We start from the raw sequence: 13,593 nt of genomic DNA, 5'->3' as shown, positions 1-13,593 counted from the left end.
ACTGATATTAATTGGCAAGCTTACTCATTTTGCTGCCCCCAGGTATGCCTGTGGTCCTCCTGAATGCTGTATCCCAAAGAGCTAGCTGCTGTGGGCCATATCCCTTGGGCTGCCTTGTCCTGGGTGTCTTGGATTTGGCTAATGGGAGGCACTGGAGGGAGATCAAAGGCTAGAGGAGTATGAGGTCAACATGTTTCCCCCCACCACTCTGCGCTCTGCACATGGTTCTGCTAATGGTTGTGTCACTCTACGACCTCAGACCCAGCCAGGAGCCCTCCTTCGCAAATCCAGCTCCCACAGGGCCTGAGGGGTGGCAGAAACTTCCCCCTGTGGCTAGTCCTGGGAGGCCTCAACTGCCCCGTGTTTTCGTTACCCTGCCCTCACCTCTGTAAATCTCCCTTCTTCCAATTCTCTTCCCATTTCTGTGTGACTGAGTGTGCTTCCTGCCACAACCCTGGCAGACGTTGTTCCCTAATGAAAGGGGCAACAGGGTAAGTCTATGGCAATAAGAGTCCAACAATAAAAATACATGAGAAGAGATTAAATACCTGCCAACCAGTGATCCATCTTCCTACCTGACCGAGATGGATTCTCAAAATCTGTCTCAAAATATTTTCTTGTGGGTTATAGGCTGTCCCTTGTGTTTTTCACCAGTGTGAATAAATTTCAGACTAAAAGACCTTTCAAATGTTAGTTGATTTAGTTTGGGGGCTTTTTTTTATGCAACACTAAGCAGCATTGACTATCACGGAGCAGTCTGTGAATTTTCAGTGAATTGGTTTCTATAAATAGGCATTAAGTAAAATTCTGAAGTAAGTGAAAATCTGGGGTTGGCTTTTCTTTCCCTCCCTTTGTGCTACTCTGGGGCTCTGGGGCTCTTCTTCCACAGGAGAGCAAGGAGAAAAACGAGTGCACCAAGCAGTGAGTGGCTGTGACGGCTCTTCAGAAGCCCACAATGATGCCAAGATAGTGTATCTGGTTTCCATATAGCAACCTCTCTGTCTTCTATTCTCCCAGCCTCCTCTCTCTCTCTCTCTCTCTCTCTCTCTCTCTCACACACACACACACACACACACACACACACACACACACTGAAGCAGTTGACAAAGCAGGACATGCAGGTGGGCTTAACCTGATATATATATAGATTAGGGAAACAGCGAAGAGAAAGCTCGATGTATGTGTTCAGGAACAATGGGTCAGTATGATCATTTGGTTGTGGAGGTGGTTCGGAAGAGAGACAGCATTTCAGCTTAAAGGTTTTCTTTTTTTTATATATATATATATTTTATTGATTTTTTACAGAGAGGAAGGGAGAGAGATAGAGAGTTAGAAACATCGATGAGAGAGAAACATCGATCAGCTGCCTCCTGCACATCTCCTACTGGGGATGTGCCCGCAACCCAGGTACATGCCCTTGACCGGAATCGAACCTGGGACCTTTCAGTCCGCAAGCCGACGCTCTATCCACTGAGCCAAAAGGTTTTCTTTTTTAAGATTGCTAGAGTTAGGGGTGCTGTTTATCCCTCATACTTTTGTTTATCACCTATTCCACCTAACCCATATTCCTTTCCTCTGATTCTGCTGACAATTACCTTTCTTTGTCTTTTATTCATGGCTATAGCCAGACTGCTCCAGACATCATATCTATTTGTCTCCCAAAAACTTCCATTTTTCCATTTAAGGAAATGCTGTGGTGGTGATTTGTAACTCACAGATTTTCTTCTATTTTACAACTCCCCTTCTGATGAACATGGCTGACAAGTAGGCATGTTAGATGTTGCTGTTATTATTTTCAAAACAAGAGAGTTGTGGTAAAGACAAAAACTCTATTAGGCTGATAGATTGCTTAATAGTGTGCCTATGTTGAATACCAAAGTGAGCTTAGTCATAGAAAAAATAATCACTCACTCCTCTCCCAAACGATGAAAACAGCACCGAGGTGAGTGAGCAGGTGGAGGTGTGTAAAAAGGTGTGTGACCACCCCCAGCTTCACCTTGGCCTGGCATTGGAGAGTCTCTGCAGGCTGGCTCCTCCCTGCGTCTCTAACCTTCTGCACTATGTTTCCCAGCTGAGCCCTGGACCCTTGGATCAGCAGGCCTATCTCTGTGCCTCCTTCCCAAACCTAATAGGAAAGAGGACTCAGGAATTCACCACAGCCTTTATTTCTTCCCTCTTTAATTCACAAGATATTTGGCCTGCACCTGTGTTCCAGGTGTTGGAGAAGGAGGGGCCAACCCAGTGCGGAGCTGACTGGGACCCAATGGGTAAGGCCGCCTAAGTCCATAACCAGTTAGGATTCCATTGCCTGACTGCACTTCCAAATAGCCCCTGTCAGTAATAAAGGTGAGAGCTTCACTCTGTCTTTACCCTTTTACTATATTTCTTGAAATTGTTCAGAACCTTAAGGGGGGAGAGAGATGCTACTTATTGTGAGTGTATGGAGGGGTGGGGTTTCCCTTGGAGTCAAGCACCAGACACTGTCTAAGCCACTAGAGATAATGTTATGAATAAGACAGTGCAGTCCCAGTGCGAGTAGAGTTTACATTCTTCTAGAGCCGTGGTTCTCAACCTTGGCTGCACATTAGAATCACCTGGGAATCTTTTTAAAATCCTGATTTCTGGGCCTCATCCTCCGGAAATTATGTTTCTTTGTTACTAATGTTGTGGCCCCGCCCCATAACAAAGAAACAGAATTTCCGGAGGATGGGGCCCAGAAATCAGGATTTTTAAAAGATTCCCAGGTGATTCTAATGTGCAGCCAAGGTTGAGAACCACTGATGAGGGAGATAGCTGATGAACAAGGATGAAAGGTAAATTCAAATGTTGGCTGGTGCTAGGAAGAAGGTGAACTGTGTGACGACATGGAGGGTAACCGAGTAGAGGGGGATGCTTTAGGCAAGGCGGAAAGGGAAGCTTCTCTGAGGAAGGGTCTTTGAGGCGAGGCTGAATGATGATAAGACATGCAGATGAGATATGTGAGCAGCTTTTCAGGAAGGAAACAGCAAGTGACACATCTCAGAGGTGAGAAAGAGCATAATGTGTACAAGGGGAGATTTGTGTGGCTTCCGCTTAATTAATAAAATAGAGAGAGAAGTGAGGTCAGAGAGATAGGCAAGGAGCAAATGACATAAAGTAAGATACTTGGATTTTCTTCTAACTGTGATGAGAAATCTAATGATTTTAAGTAAAAGATCTGATTTATGCATTAAAATTTTTTTTCGTTTTGAAATAATTATACATTCACAGGAAGTTGCACAAAAATGTACAGACAGGTCTCACAAACCTTTTACCTGCACTCACTCAATGTTAGCATCTTACATTACTATAGTACCATATCAACACCATACCACTGACATTGATTGATACGATCCCCAGAGCTCATCCAGGGTTCACCAGTTACATATGTACTCACTTGTGTGTGCATGTATGGGTCTATAGTTCATGGCAATTTTATAATATGTGTGGCTTTGCATAACCACCACCACTGTGTAATGTAGCCAATCCTCCTCCCTCCCCACAAGCCTGAACCCCTGGTAACTACTAATCTGTTTTCCATTTCTACAATTACAACATTTCAAGAATATTGTGTAAATAGAATCATATCGCATGTAATCATTTGAAATTGTTTTTTTTCCCCACTACGTGTAATTACTTTCAGATCCATCCAATGGTTGCTTGTGTCGATTATTTTTTCCTTTTGATTGTGGAGTAGTATTCTGTAGTATGGATGTACCAGCTATCACTCATTGAAGAACATCTGGGTTGTTTCCAGTTTGGGGAAGTATTATGAGTGTTCATTTCTCTGGAATAAATGCCCATAAGTGCAATTGCTGCATTGTATGGTAAGTGCTTTTCTAGTTTTTAAAAGAAACTGCTATTTTCTAGAGTGGCTATTGTACAATCACATGGGCAGTTATTATTAGCAAGCCATACCTCATTTATGTCCTACCCTTTCTTCAAGATTCTACTCAAGTCCTAGCACCTCCTTAAAGCTTTTCCAACCTCTAGTCATTGGTAACTGTTTTTTCATCTCACCTCACAGCTCTTATTGTCCATTCTACTCCTTTCATTTCATTCATTCATCTATGCACTCAACAAGCATTAACTGAGTGCCTACTATCTTCCAGGCACTATGTAGATAGAGGAATGCAGCTGCGAGCAAAAGAAATGCAGTTGCCTTCCCTAACGAAACTTACAGCCTAGTGAAGGACACATAATTAAACAAAGGTTCACACAAGAATGTGTGTGTGTGTGTGTGTGTGTGTGTGTGGTATATGTATTTGTGTATATACACATAAGACATTTACATATTGCATATGTACATTATCTACATATATAAAAGCCTAAGTGAATGATTGGCCAATCACTATGATGCACACTGACCACCCGGGAGCAGACACTCAATGCAGGAGCTGCCCCCTGGTGGTCAATGCACTTCCACAGCCGATCTCCTGCGGCCTGGGCCAGCCAACCTCCCACATTCCCTCCCCCAGGATCAGCCCTGATCGGGACTGGGCGAGATGGCCCCAATGGCCCCAATTGCCAGCCAGGCTGAGGGACCCCACCCGTGCACGGATTCATGAACCGGGCCTCTAGTATATACATATATACTAGTATCTAGTTATAGGTATCCTATATAATAAAAGCCCAGCGACTATATGGCAGAATGGCCAGAACGACCAGTCGACCAGTTGCCATGGTGCACACTGACCACTAGGGGCAGACACTCAACACAGGAGCTGCCCCCTGGTCGTCAGTGCCGCTCAGCTGACCAGGATGAGTGGCTGCTCCCGCTGCGAACTCCAGGCCAACCGGCAGGAACCTGGGCTGCAATCGTTGCCTCCTTGCACCAGGCTCCTCCTCCTTGCTTCCTGCTGCCTCCTCCGGACACCCACAGGCCACGCAGCGCTGCCACTGGGCTCCCAGAGCTGACCTTGGAGCATGGGAGGTGGGCTCATGGCTGCTGCAGGACTAAGGCCTACTCCGCTGCCTCTCAGTGCTATTGCCCCTGGGCCCGGCCCCGATTGGGTCCCCTGGAGAGGCGAGTGCTCCGGTTCCACAAAAGATGCCAAACCAGGGAGCAGTGGCTCAGAGGGAGGGTCCACAGCCGCTCAGCAGACTGGGATGAGCTGCACTCCTACAGCGGGCCGATTCCCACAGGTCATGCCCCTCTCCCCCCACCAGTGCACAAATCCCGTGCACCGGGCCTCTAGTATAAATATATAAACCAAGATAAGTACTATGAAGAGAATGTATAAAACTTCCAGAATAGACTGCTCTCTCCTTTTTTGTTTTCCCAGTTTAATCACAAGCCCCTTGAAAATAGAGACCATCTTTGATGTTGCCTGATTAAACTCAGAATCTAACCAATGGTAGTGAGTGCTTATTACTGATTATAGTGGCTATGAAAGAGAACAGTATTGTCTGGGGATGACTCAAGTATCAAAAGCTGAGGAAATTACACTTTCTTTACATCCCTGCAAAAAGAAAGCAACCTATTGAATGCATTTTTATTATATTGGTTTAAAACACAAGAAACCATCTCTTTGTGTGTTTTATCTCTCAAAGGGCTCTGAAAATTGTTTTGAAATGCCTACCTACTTAACTCAAATGTACATACATTTCCATCCTCTCTCCATCCTCTCCGTATAGTGGTGTGCTGGTAAATATTTAACAACTGCCTCGCTCTCAAAAAAAAATTGTGGCATTTGCCAATACTCCTACCAGAGCCAATTTAAACTATCAACATGCTGTTACTAAACACAGAGATGGGAAGAAATGCACAGTAACACATTTTTTAAATACCATGGACAGATACAGTAGAAATAAATAAACCCAAGAGAATTGTTAGTAATAAAATGCTGTGAAATGTGAGGAAGTAATGAGCTTTAAGTATTTAACTTTTTCAATGTAACTTATTTAAATATAAATTCATATAATTCACTTTTAATATGACTATATCTATCAGCTAGCTGGCTCACAATATTCCTAAAAATTTAACAATTGGCTCTCGGGAGATGGTAGACACCAGCTCCATCACCCCACTGCCTATGCAGCTAAATAGACCCATATATGTTTCATATGAGATTCAACTATGTTAAATTGGGTGTTTAGTTAGACAGAGAGGAGAAAGCAAAGTTGAATCTTGCTAACTGACACCTAACTCCCTTCCCCAGCTCTGCAGAACAGTCAAGGGCTGAGGGTCGTAGTGAAAGCTTCAGTGTGGCACTACTTTAAGTTAGCCGACCAAAGACTCATGCATGACCAAGTCACTCCACAGGGTGTCTGCTTCTGCTGTAAAGGCTGGAGAAGCTAAGCACTCATTTTTCTCAGCTTCCCTCGAGGGTGAGTGCCCAGTGAGACATGAGGAGATAGATAGTGGTCTGGAAAAGCTTTTTGCTTTCCTGATAAAAGGACTAGATGGGCCTCTTACCCTTCCTTACTGTCTCAGATATGAATATGATGTCGGAGCTACAGCACCCATTTTGAGGGCAATATGCATGAGGAAAAGGCCAAGAGAACTGAAGATCTCTTGACTGTGGGTTAACAGGCCCCCAGATTTAAATAACCCAGCAGATTCTGTTAGACTTAATGTTGTGTGCAGGAAAGGGCTATTTCCTTAAGCTCTTATGTTTAATTCTCTGTTATTTACAGCCAAAACCAGCCCTAGCGCATACACTGTTCTGGCTTCCATTACCCTAACAGTTGGAAAGGGAATAAGGGGAAAGGCAACTGAGATACCAAGCATGGTGCTGGGTGGTTTCCACACTTCCTTATCTTTAAGTTTCATAACAACACTACGAGAGATGGCGTTTGTAAAAATGTATAATTTATCACAGCTAGTCATACTTCATGTTTTAAGGGAAGATTTCATAGCTGCAGCTATGTGGACCTTGAAAATTTAATTTCAGTGTAAACATGCAAAGGTTTGAACACTTGTCCTTCTTTAGTTAATTAAAAGTACATCACATAGACATTCCTTTTGGGTAAATTAGACACAGTCTACTAACTATACTGCCAGTCATAGCATTGCATCCATACCTACCTCCTGGCAAGGGCATAAGGACACTTGGTCTGAATAACAAACACCAGGAATACGCCCTTTTATCAAAGTTGGCCTAGGTTTCGAAGAGATTAAGAGAAGGTTTATGTCCCTTGGGGCTGGGTGGTGGCATGCACTCTGGAGGAGGAGGAAGTAGTGCCTTCTGTGTGTGTGCTGAACCTCTTGTGGGCAGGTCAGAAGCCTCTGTTTCCCAATGAGAGTCCAGATGGAAATGAAGAAAAGAACTCCTCTTCCAGGGCCCAATCAACCAGTCAACCAGGAGTTATAAGTTCCTGGGCCTTCGTTATGTATGGAAGGTGGTGGTCTCCCTGGTATGAGTCAGAATGACTGCTAAGCTGCAGACAGTGCCGAGAGAGAAAAGCAAGGGCAGGGTGCTGGCAGAGGGTGTATTCTGTCTTGAACAGTGGAATTCCTGCTGTTCAGTCATTCCTCAGTCATTCAGAGGAGGGAGGTGTTATTGAGTGTCTACTATGATCTAGGTGCTGGGGATGTACCAGTGAATTATTAAGCAGACACAGATCCTGCTCTCATGGAGATTACAGTGTGGTGGAGAAAAGAAAACAGTTAAAACAAGTTATAACAAAGTGAGATGAGTCTTACAATACATGAATGCCACTATTTATATGCATCCTCTTCCCTATTTATGGTGTTACTATGTGGTGACATGGAATGAAGAAAGAGCACTAGACAAAAGCACCAGGTGAATCCTGGTTAGTTCAGTTAAGATAGTCTGCAGTTAGTGGTATGTCCTTGGGTAAATCTCTTTGCTCTTTCCATGTTTCTTCATTGTCAAACTAGATGGTTATAATTCTATTCTTTTTGCTAAAAATAGTAGTTATCTTCAAAGAACAGCTCCCACCCCTCCTTGCAATTGCCCCCTTTTAATGAGTACATTTGTTTATTAATGTGTCCCAAAGTTTATTCCACGGAGCACACTATTTTCAGAGCCTTTTCTCTGTCTACATGGCTCTGACTTGGGCTTCCTGAGCCCTCCTAGCTAATACTGAAAGACCCAAATCTGAGGTTGATAAGTTTGCTGCTGGCAATACCAATATTTTACAGCAAAGCCAGATCTTTTGAACTGCTTCTTCTAGAAAAGTACATTTTCAAAGCAGTAATTCTTAACTCAATTTCTTTAGTACCTTGGAGAACTATGAACACCTTTAAAATGTATGCTTAGAAATGCATGCAAAAATGTGTGTGTGTGAGGGGCGGGGGGGGGGGGGGGGGGTAAGGAGTTCACAGGGTTCCTAGATCTTTAAAGGTGCCCATGATCCAAAAGAATTAGGAGCCTGTCTCTGAAGATTATGATACGATCATGGTATGATCTCTCCATTCTCTGAATGTCCACTGCACACATATCTTTCACCACTCTTACTACAGGGATATGCATCTTTCCAACCAGACTATTTCTTCCTTAAGAGTGGAGATTGTATCTTATTGAAGCAATATGATATAGAAGAAGATTTATATATATATGCTTTGGGGTCAGACAGACATGGGTTGAAATCTCAGTTCTGCCATTTACTGGCTATGTGAGCTGAGATAGGTTAATTTCCGACTGATTTGTTTCATCTGAGTCTCTTTCTGATCTTCTTTTTTGAAAACATATCTTCCTTGTCCATAGCAAAGGACATGAGACTCAGTCTAAACGAATTCAGTGACCATTTTCTTAGCCAAAGAGATAGGCAGCAGAAGAGCCCAGGACCCCTGCTGACCAACAGACTCCCTCTCCAGCAACTTGCCATGTTGTGCTCTCAGAGGGCAAACATCCTTTCCTCTCTGGCTGCAGCGTGGTCAGGGCATGCACCTAAGCTGTGTACAGCCATGACTTCATTCTTGTGAGGACCTCCGTCTGTGGACGGAATGACTAGACTTGGCAAACAGAGGGAAGCAGAGGTAGGAAAAAGAGAACCTTCCTGGTTTCAATGTTATGTGAACTGATAAGCACACCTTTACACCTAAGCAAGTTTGAATATTCAATCTGTCACATGAAACAGAGCCTTGAGCTCATCTGTAAGTAAGGATAGGAATACTCTGGAAGTTTTGTGAAGATAAAATAACATGTATCAAAGAACCTAGTGGTAAGCTCTCACCCTGCTTGTGACTGCCCCATTTCAACAGGTACTTTTGTTCTTCAATATGTTCCAAGGAACACTAATTATACAGGCTGTGACTGAGTTTTTTTCTGAGTTGAAAAAGAGATGAAATAATTTGAGAAGTACTTGGTTAAACAAAATTCTTTCCCAAGGGACTTTGCAGTCTCCAACCATCTAATTTGCCTCATGAATTCCCAACTGGACCAAGTAATATGACCACAGACCCCTTGACCAAGGAACATCTCTGGACACATTTTGGGGACTGCTCCCTATGTGGCTAATTCAGCAAGTATTACTGTGGCAAACATTGCTTCAGGGAGAGCTCATCTGTCACCATTCAGTTGCTTTTCTACCATATTCCAGTGGTTTTCAGCCCATTTCTGACTATTACTAGCTGTGGAACTTGGAAAATCACTCAGCTTCTTCATCTGTAAGTGGATGATGTTAGATTCCATGACCTTCAAAAAGTCACCCAGCTGTACAAGTCTGTGCTTATGGGGTTATGAAAGGCTCTGGGAAGATTGCATGTAGAGTGTGCAGATACTCTGAGCCTATGAAGGCCAGGAAAGATCCAGGCTGTTGAGTGGGGGAAAGAGAGGGGACATGGGGGACATGCAAGGAACATCAGTCACTAGAACTAGCTCCATTTTTTTAAGGTTTTATTCCAATAGTCTAGCATAAGCAATCTCTGGGTGATCTCAACTTTGAGTTCATACATTTTAGGTTTAGATGGATCAAAATGAAATCCTCATAAAACAAAACTGACTGAACACCTGCCCCATGGAACCCTCAAAAGCAAAGAAAACCTAACAGAAAGAGGTAGAGAGTGAAGATCAAACAATTCAGACTCTGACTCCTGAGCAACTCCGGGTTCTTTACTTCTTTATTCAGTTCAAATTTAAGCAAGACAGCTGGGGACCAAGCCCTCTTCTCTTCTGTTATTCTCAACTAAGCAACAGGGGAACTTTAAGTATACCAGTAAATAAAATGACAAAGGAGAAGATCTTTTGAAAACTGCAAAGCACTCCACAAATGCGTTATTTTTTATTATTATTCACAACGTTTAAAGTGTAGTATTTATTGGCTTTACCACAGACATGACTTCAGGCAGGTAATTCATCAGCTCCTCCCTTCATATAAAACGAGGAGAGGATGGGAAAGATTAACTAGAAAATGATGGGGGATGCCCTTGAAAAAAAATGAGGGTCACTGCAATACTTACTGATTAATAGTCATCATACAATTGTGAAGTTATAAATAGCTCTGCACCCAGCAGAACCCGAGTGTTCTGCTCCTTTTTCATTTGTTGCCATTTTGATTGAGTCCATTAGCTCCACTACCCTATAATTAGCACAACACCCTGGAAAATTAATCCCGCCTGGTGAGTCAACATCAGGGGAATGAAACAGACTTCTAAACAATGTTGGGATAAAACTGAAGCGAGGGAATGAAAAGCCTCAAATCCTGATTTGTCAGCTAAAGACAGGGGAGTCCACCTTTCTATTCTCAACAACTGACTTTCAACATTGCTATCAAGATAAACATATTCCTTATTATTAGAATTTTCAATTAATCAGAGAATTATAAGCTGTTACATTATAACTATATATTCCTTATAAAATGTGGCTTTGGAGAAACTAAGCCTGCTAATATAATTAAAATAAATGGCCCAAATCTCTATCTCCAGGGAGAGCCTCTGGAGTCAGACTGAGCAGGAGGGTTCTGGGTGAGTGGGCTGGCAGAGGAAGCCTTTTATTAGAAACTAGAGGCCCGGTGCACGACATTCATACACTGGGGGCAGGGGGAGGGTCCCCCGGTCCCTCAGCCTGGCCTGCACCCTTTCACAGTCCAGGAGCCCTCATGGGGATATATGACTGACAGTTTAGGCCCACTCCTCACAGTTGGACATCCTTAGCACTGTGTTGAGCGTCTGCCCCTAGTGGTCAGTGCACCTCATAGCTACCAGTCGTTCTGCTGTTCGGTCAATTTGCATATTACCCTTTTATTATATAGGATGGTGAGATTGCTAAAATCTGAAACACCAGGGATAAACATATCCACATGCAGGAAGGGGAATCACATGTTACTATAGTCAAGAAGCCACAAGCAGAGTAAAAGCAATATGGAAAGCTTGAATATGGAACTAGCTAACTACCCAGGAGCAGGGAATGAAAATGAGGAGCAGTGGGGTAAAAATGGGAGTATGTGCTTGGGGGGCGCTTCTTCCAGAGTGAATTTTGCTTTCTCCAGCTTGCATGTGGTGTCATGTATAGGTGAGTGTGGTGAGTTAAAGATCCGGTCATCAGAGAAGTAAATGAGTCCTTTCATCTAGTTCTTTTTGTAAAATATTTTCATTTCCCAAATTAAATAGTCCCAGTGTCCTTTTCTTGTAAATGCTTATCAGCTTTAACTGTTTTATTTCCAATTGCATGCATGTGATATGATTAGGAAAGTCTACAAATTTTCTAGTTAAATGTCAACTCATCTAAGGCCAAAGTCATCATCTTCTTTTCTAGTCATACCCTGACTTCAGATCATCCAACCTTAAAAAATAGGAGTCTTTCCTCTTCCTTGATCATCAAGTCCAATTAACTTTTTTTAAAATATATTTTTATAGATTTCAGAGAGGAAGGGAGAGGGAAATATAGATAGAAACATCAATGATGAGAGAGAATCATTGATTGGCTGCCTCCTGCACACCCCCTACTGGGGATAGAGCCTGCAACCTGGGCATGTGCCCTTGACCAGAATTGAACCTGGGACCCTTCAGTCTTTAGGCCAATGTGATTCCCCTTCCTCCATGTTGGATATGTATCCACTGAGCCAGATCAGCTAGGACCCAATTAACTTTTAAATGACTCCCCATTTGGCAATATATTCTCTTTACTAAGGGGTGGGAGGAAACTTGGATTTAAAAATTACATTTCTTCTTTTTTCTAGCCTTTTCTCTATTTTTATACTGATATTTTTTTGCAGTAAATAATTAGAAACTGGATTCTTCTAAAAATAATTGCTCTCTTTCTCCAATATTACTACTGTATTTTAAACAAAATATTAGCAAACTGAAGCAAGTAACACATATAAAGTATTAGGTACCATGACCAAGTGCAGTTTATCCCAGAATGCAAGTTGGTTTAACAGCTGAAAAGCAATTGAAGCAATACACCATGTCAGTAGAATAAAAAACAAAACTACATGATCAAAATAGATGAAGAAAAATCATTTGACAAAAATCCAACACCCTTTCATGATAAAACACTCAACAAACTATAAATAAAAGGGAACTATCTCAACATAATAAAACCCATACATGAAAAACCCACAGAAACATCATACTTAATGGTGAAATATTAGATGCTTTCTTCCAAAGATTGGGAATAAGACAAAGATGGCTACCATTGTTACCTCTATTCAACACAGTATTAGAGTTTCTAACAAGGGCAATTAGGCAAGAAAAATAAACAGAAGACATCCAGATTGGAAAGAAAAAAGTAAAACAACCTCTATTCACAAGTAATGTGATCTTATATATAGAAAGTCCTAAGAAATACACTGAAAGAACATTAGATTTAATAAGCAAGTTTAAGGAGGTTATAGGTTACAAGATCAATGTATAGCATTCAATTGTATGGAAATAAAATTCGTTTTCAAGCAAACAATTCAACCCCAGCCCTGGCCAGTATGGCTCAGTTGGTTGGGCAACATCCCATGCAACAAAAGTTTGTGGCCTCAATCCCCAGTAGGGCGCATGCAAGAGGCAGCTAATCAATATCTCACTCTCACATCCATGTTTCTCTCTCCCTCTCCTTCCCCCCTCTCTCTAAAATAAGTAAATAAATAATAAATAAAATAAAAAGGAAATTATTTTTTTAAAAAGAAAACTCCATTTTTAGTAGCATCAAAAGAGTAAAATATTTAGGAATAAATTTAGCAAAATAAGTATAAGACTTGTACTTTGAAAATTACAAAACACAGCTGAAAGAAGTTAAAGCTCTAAATAAATGGAAAAGCATTCCATGTTCATGGATCGAAAGATTTAATATTTTTAAAATGGCTATGCTCCACAAATTTGTCTACAGATTCAATGCAATCCCTATCAGAATCTCAGATGATTTTCTTGTAGAAACTGACAAGCTGATATATATATATATATATATATATGATTGCAAGAGACACACAATGGTCAAAGCAATCTTGAAAAGAACAAAGTTGGAGGACTCATACTTTATTTTAAAACTTACTACAAAGGAACAGTAATCAAAACAGTGTGGTATATGCATAAAGGTAGACAAATAGGTCATTGGAATAGAATTGAAATTTCAGAAGTAAACCTATGTTTACTTGATTTTTGACATTGGGTGCAAGACCATTCAATGGGGGAAAGAATAGTCTTTTCAAAAATAGTATTGGAATGACTGGATAGCCAAA

Source organism: Myotis yumanensis, unplaced genomic scaffold (assembly GCF_028538775.1).
Source record: "Myotis yumanensis isolate MYYU_CA2020_CCGP unplaced genomic scaffold, mMyoYum1.0.hap1 SCAF_2, whole genome shotgun sequence".
Lineage (NCBI taxonomy): Eukaryota > Metazoa > Chordata > Mammalia > Chiroptera > Vespertilionidae > Myotis > Myotis yumanensis.
Note: the sequence above shows the minus strand (reverse complement) of the source record.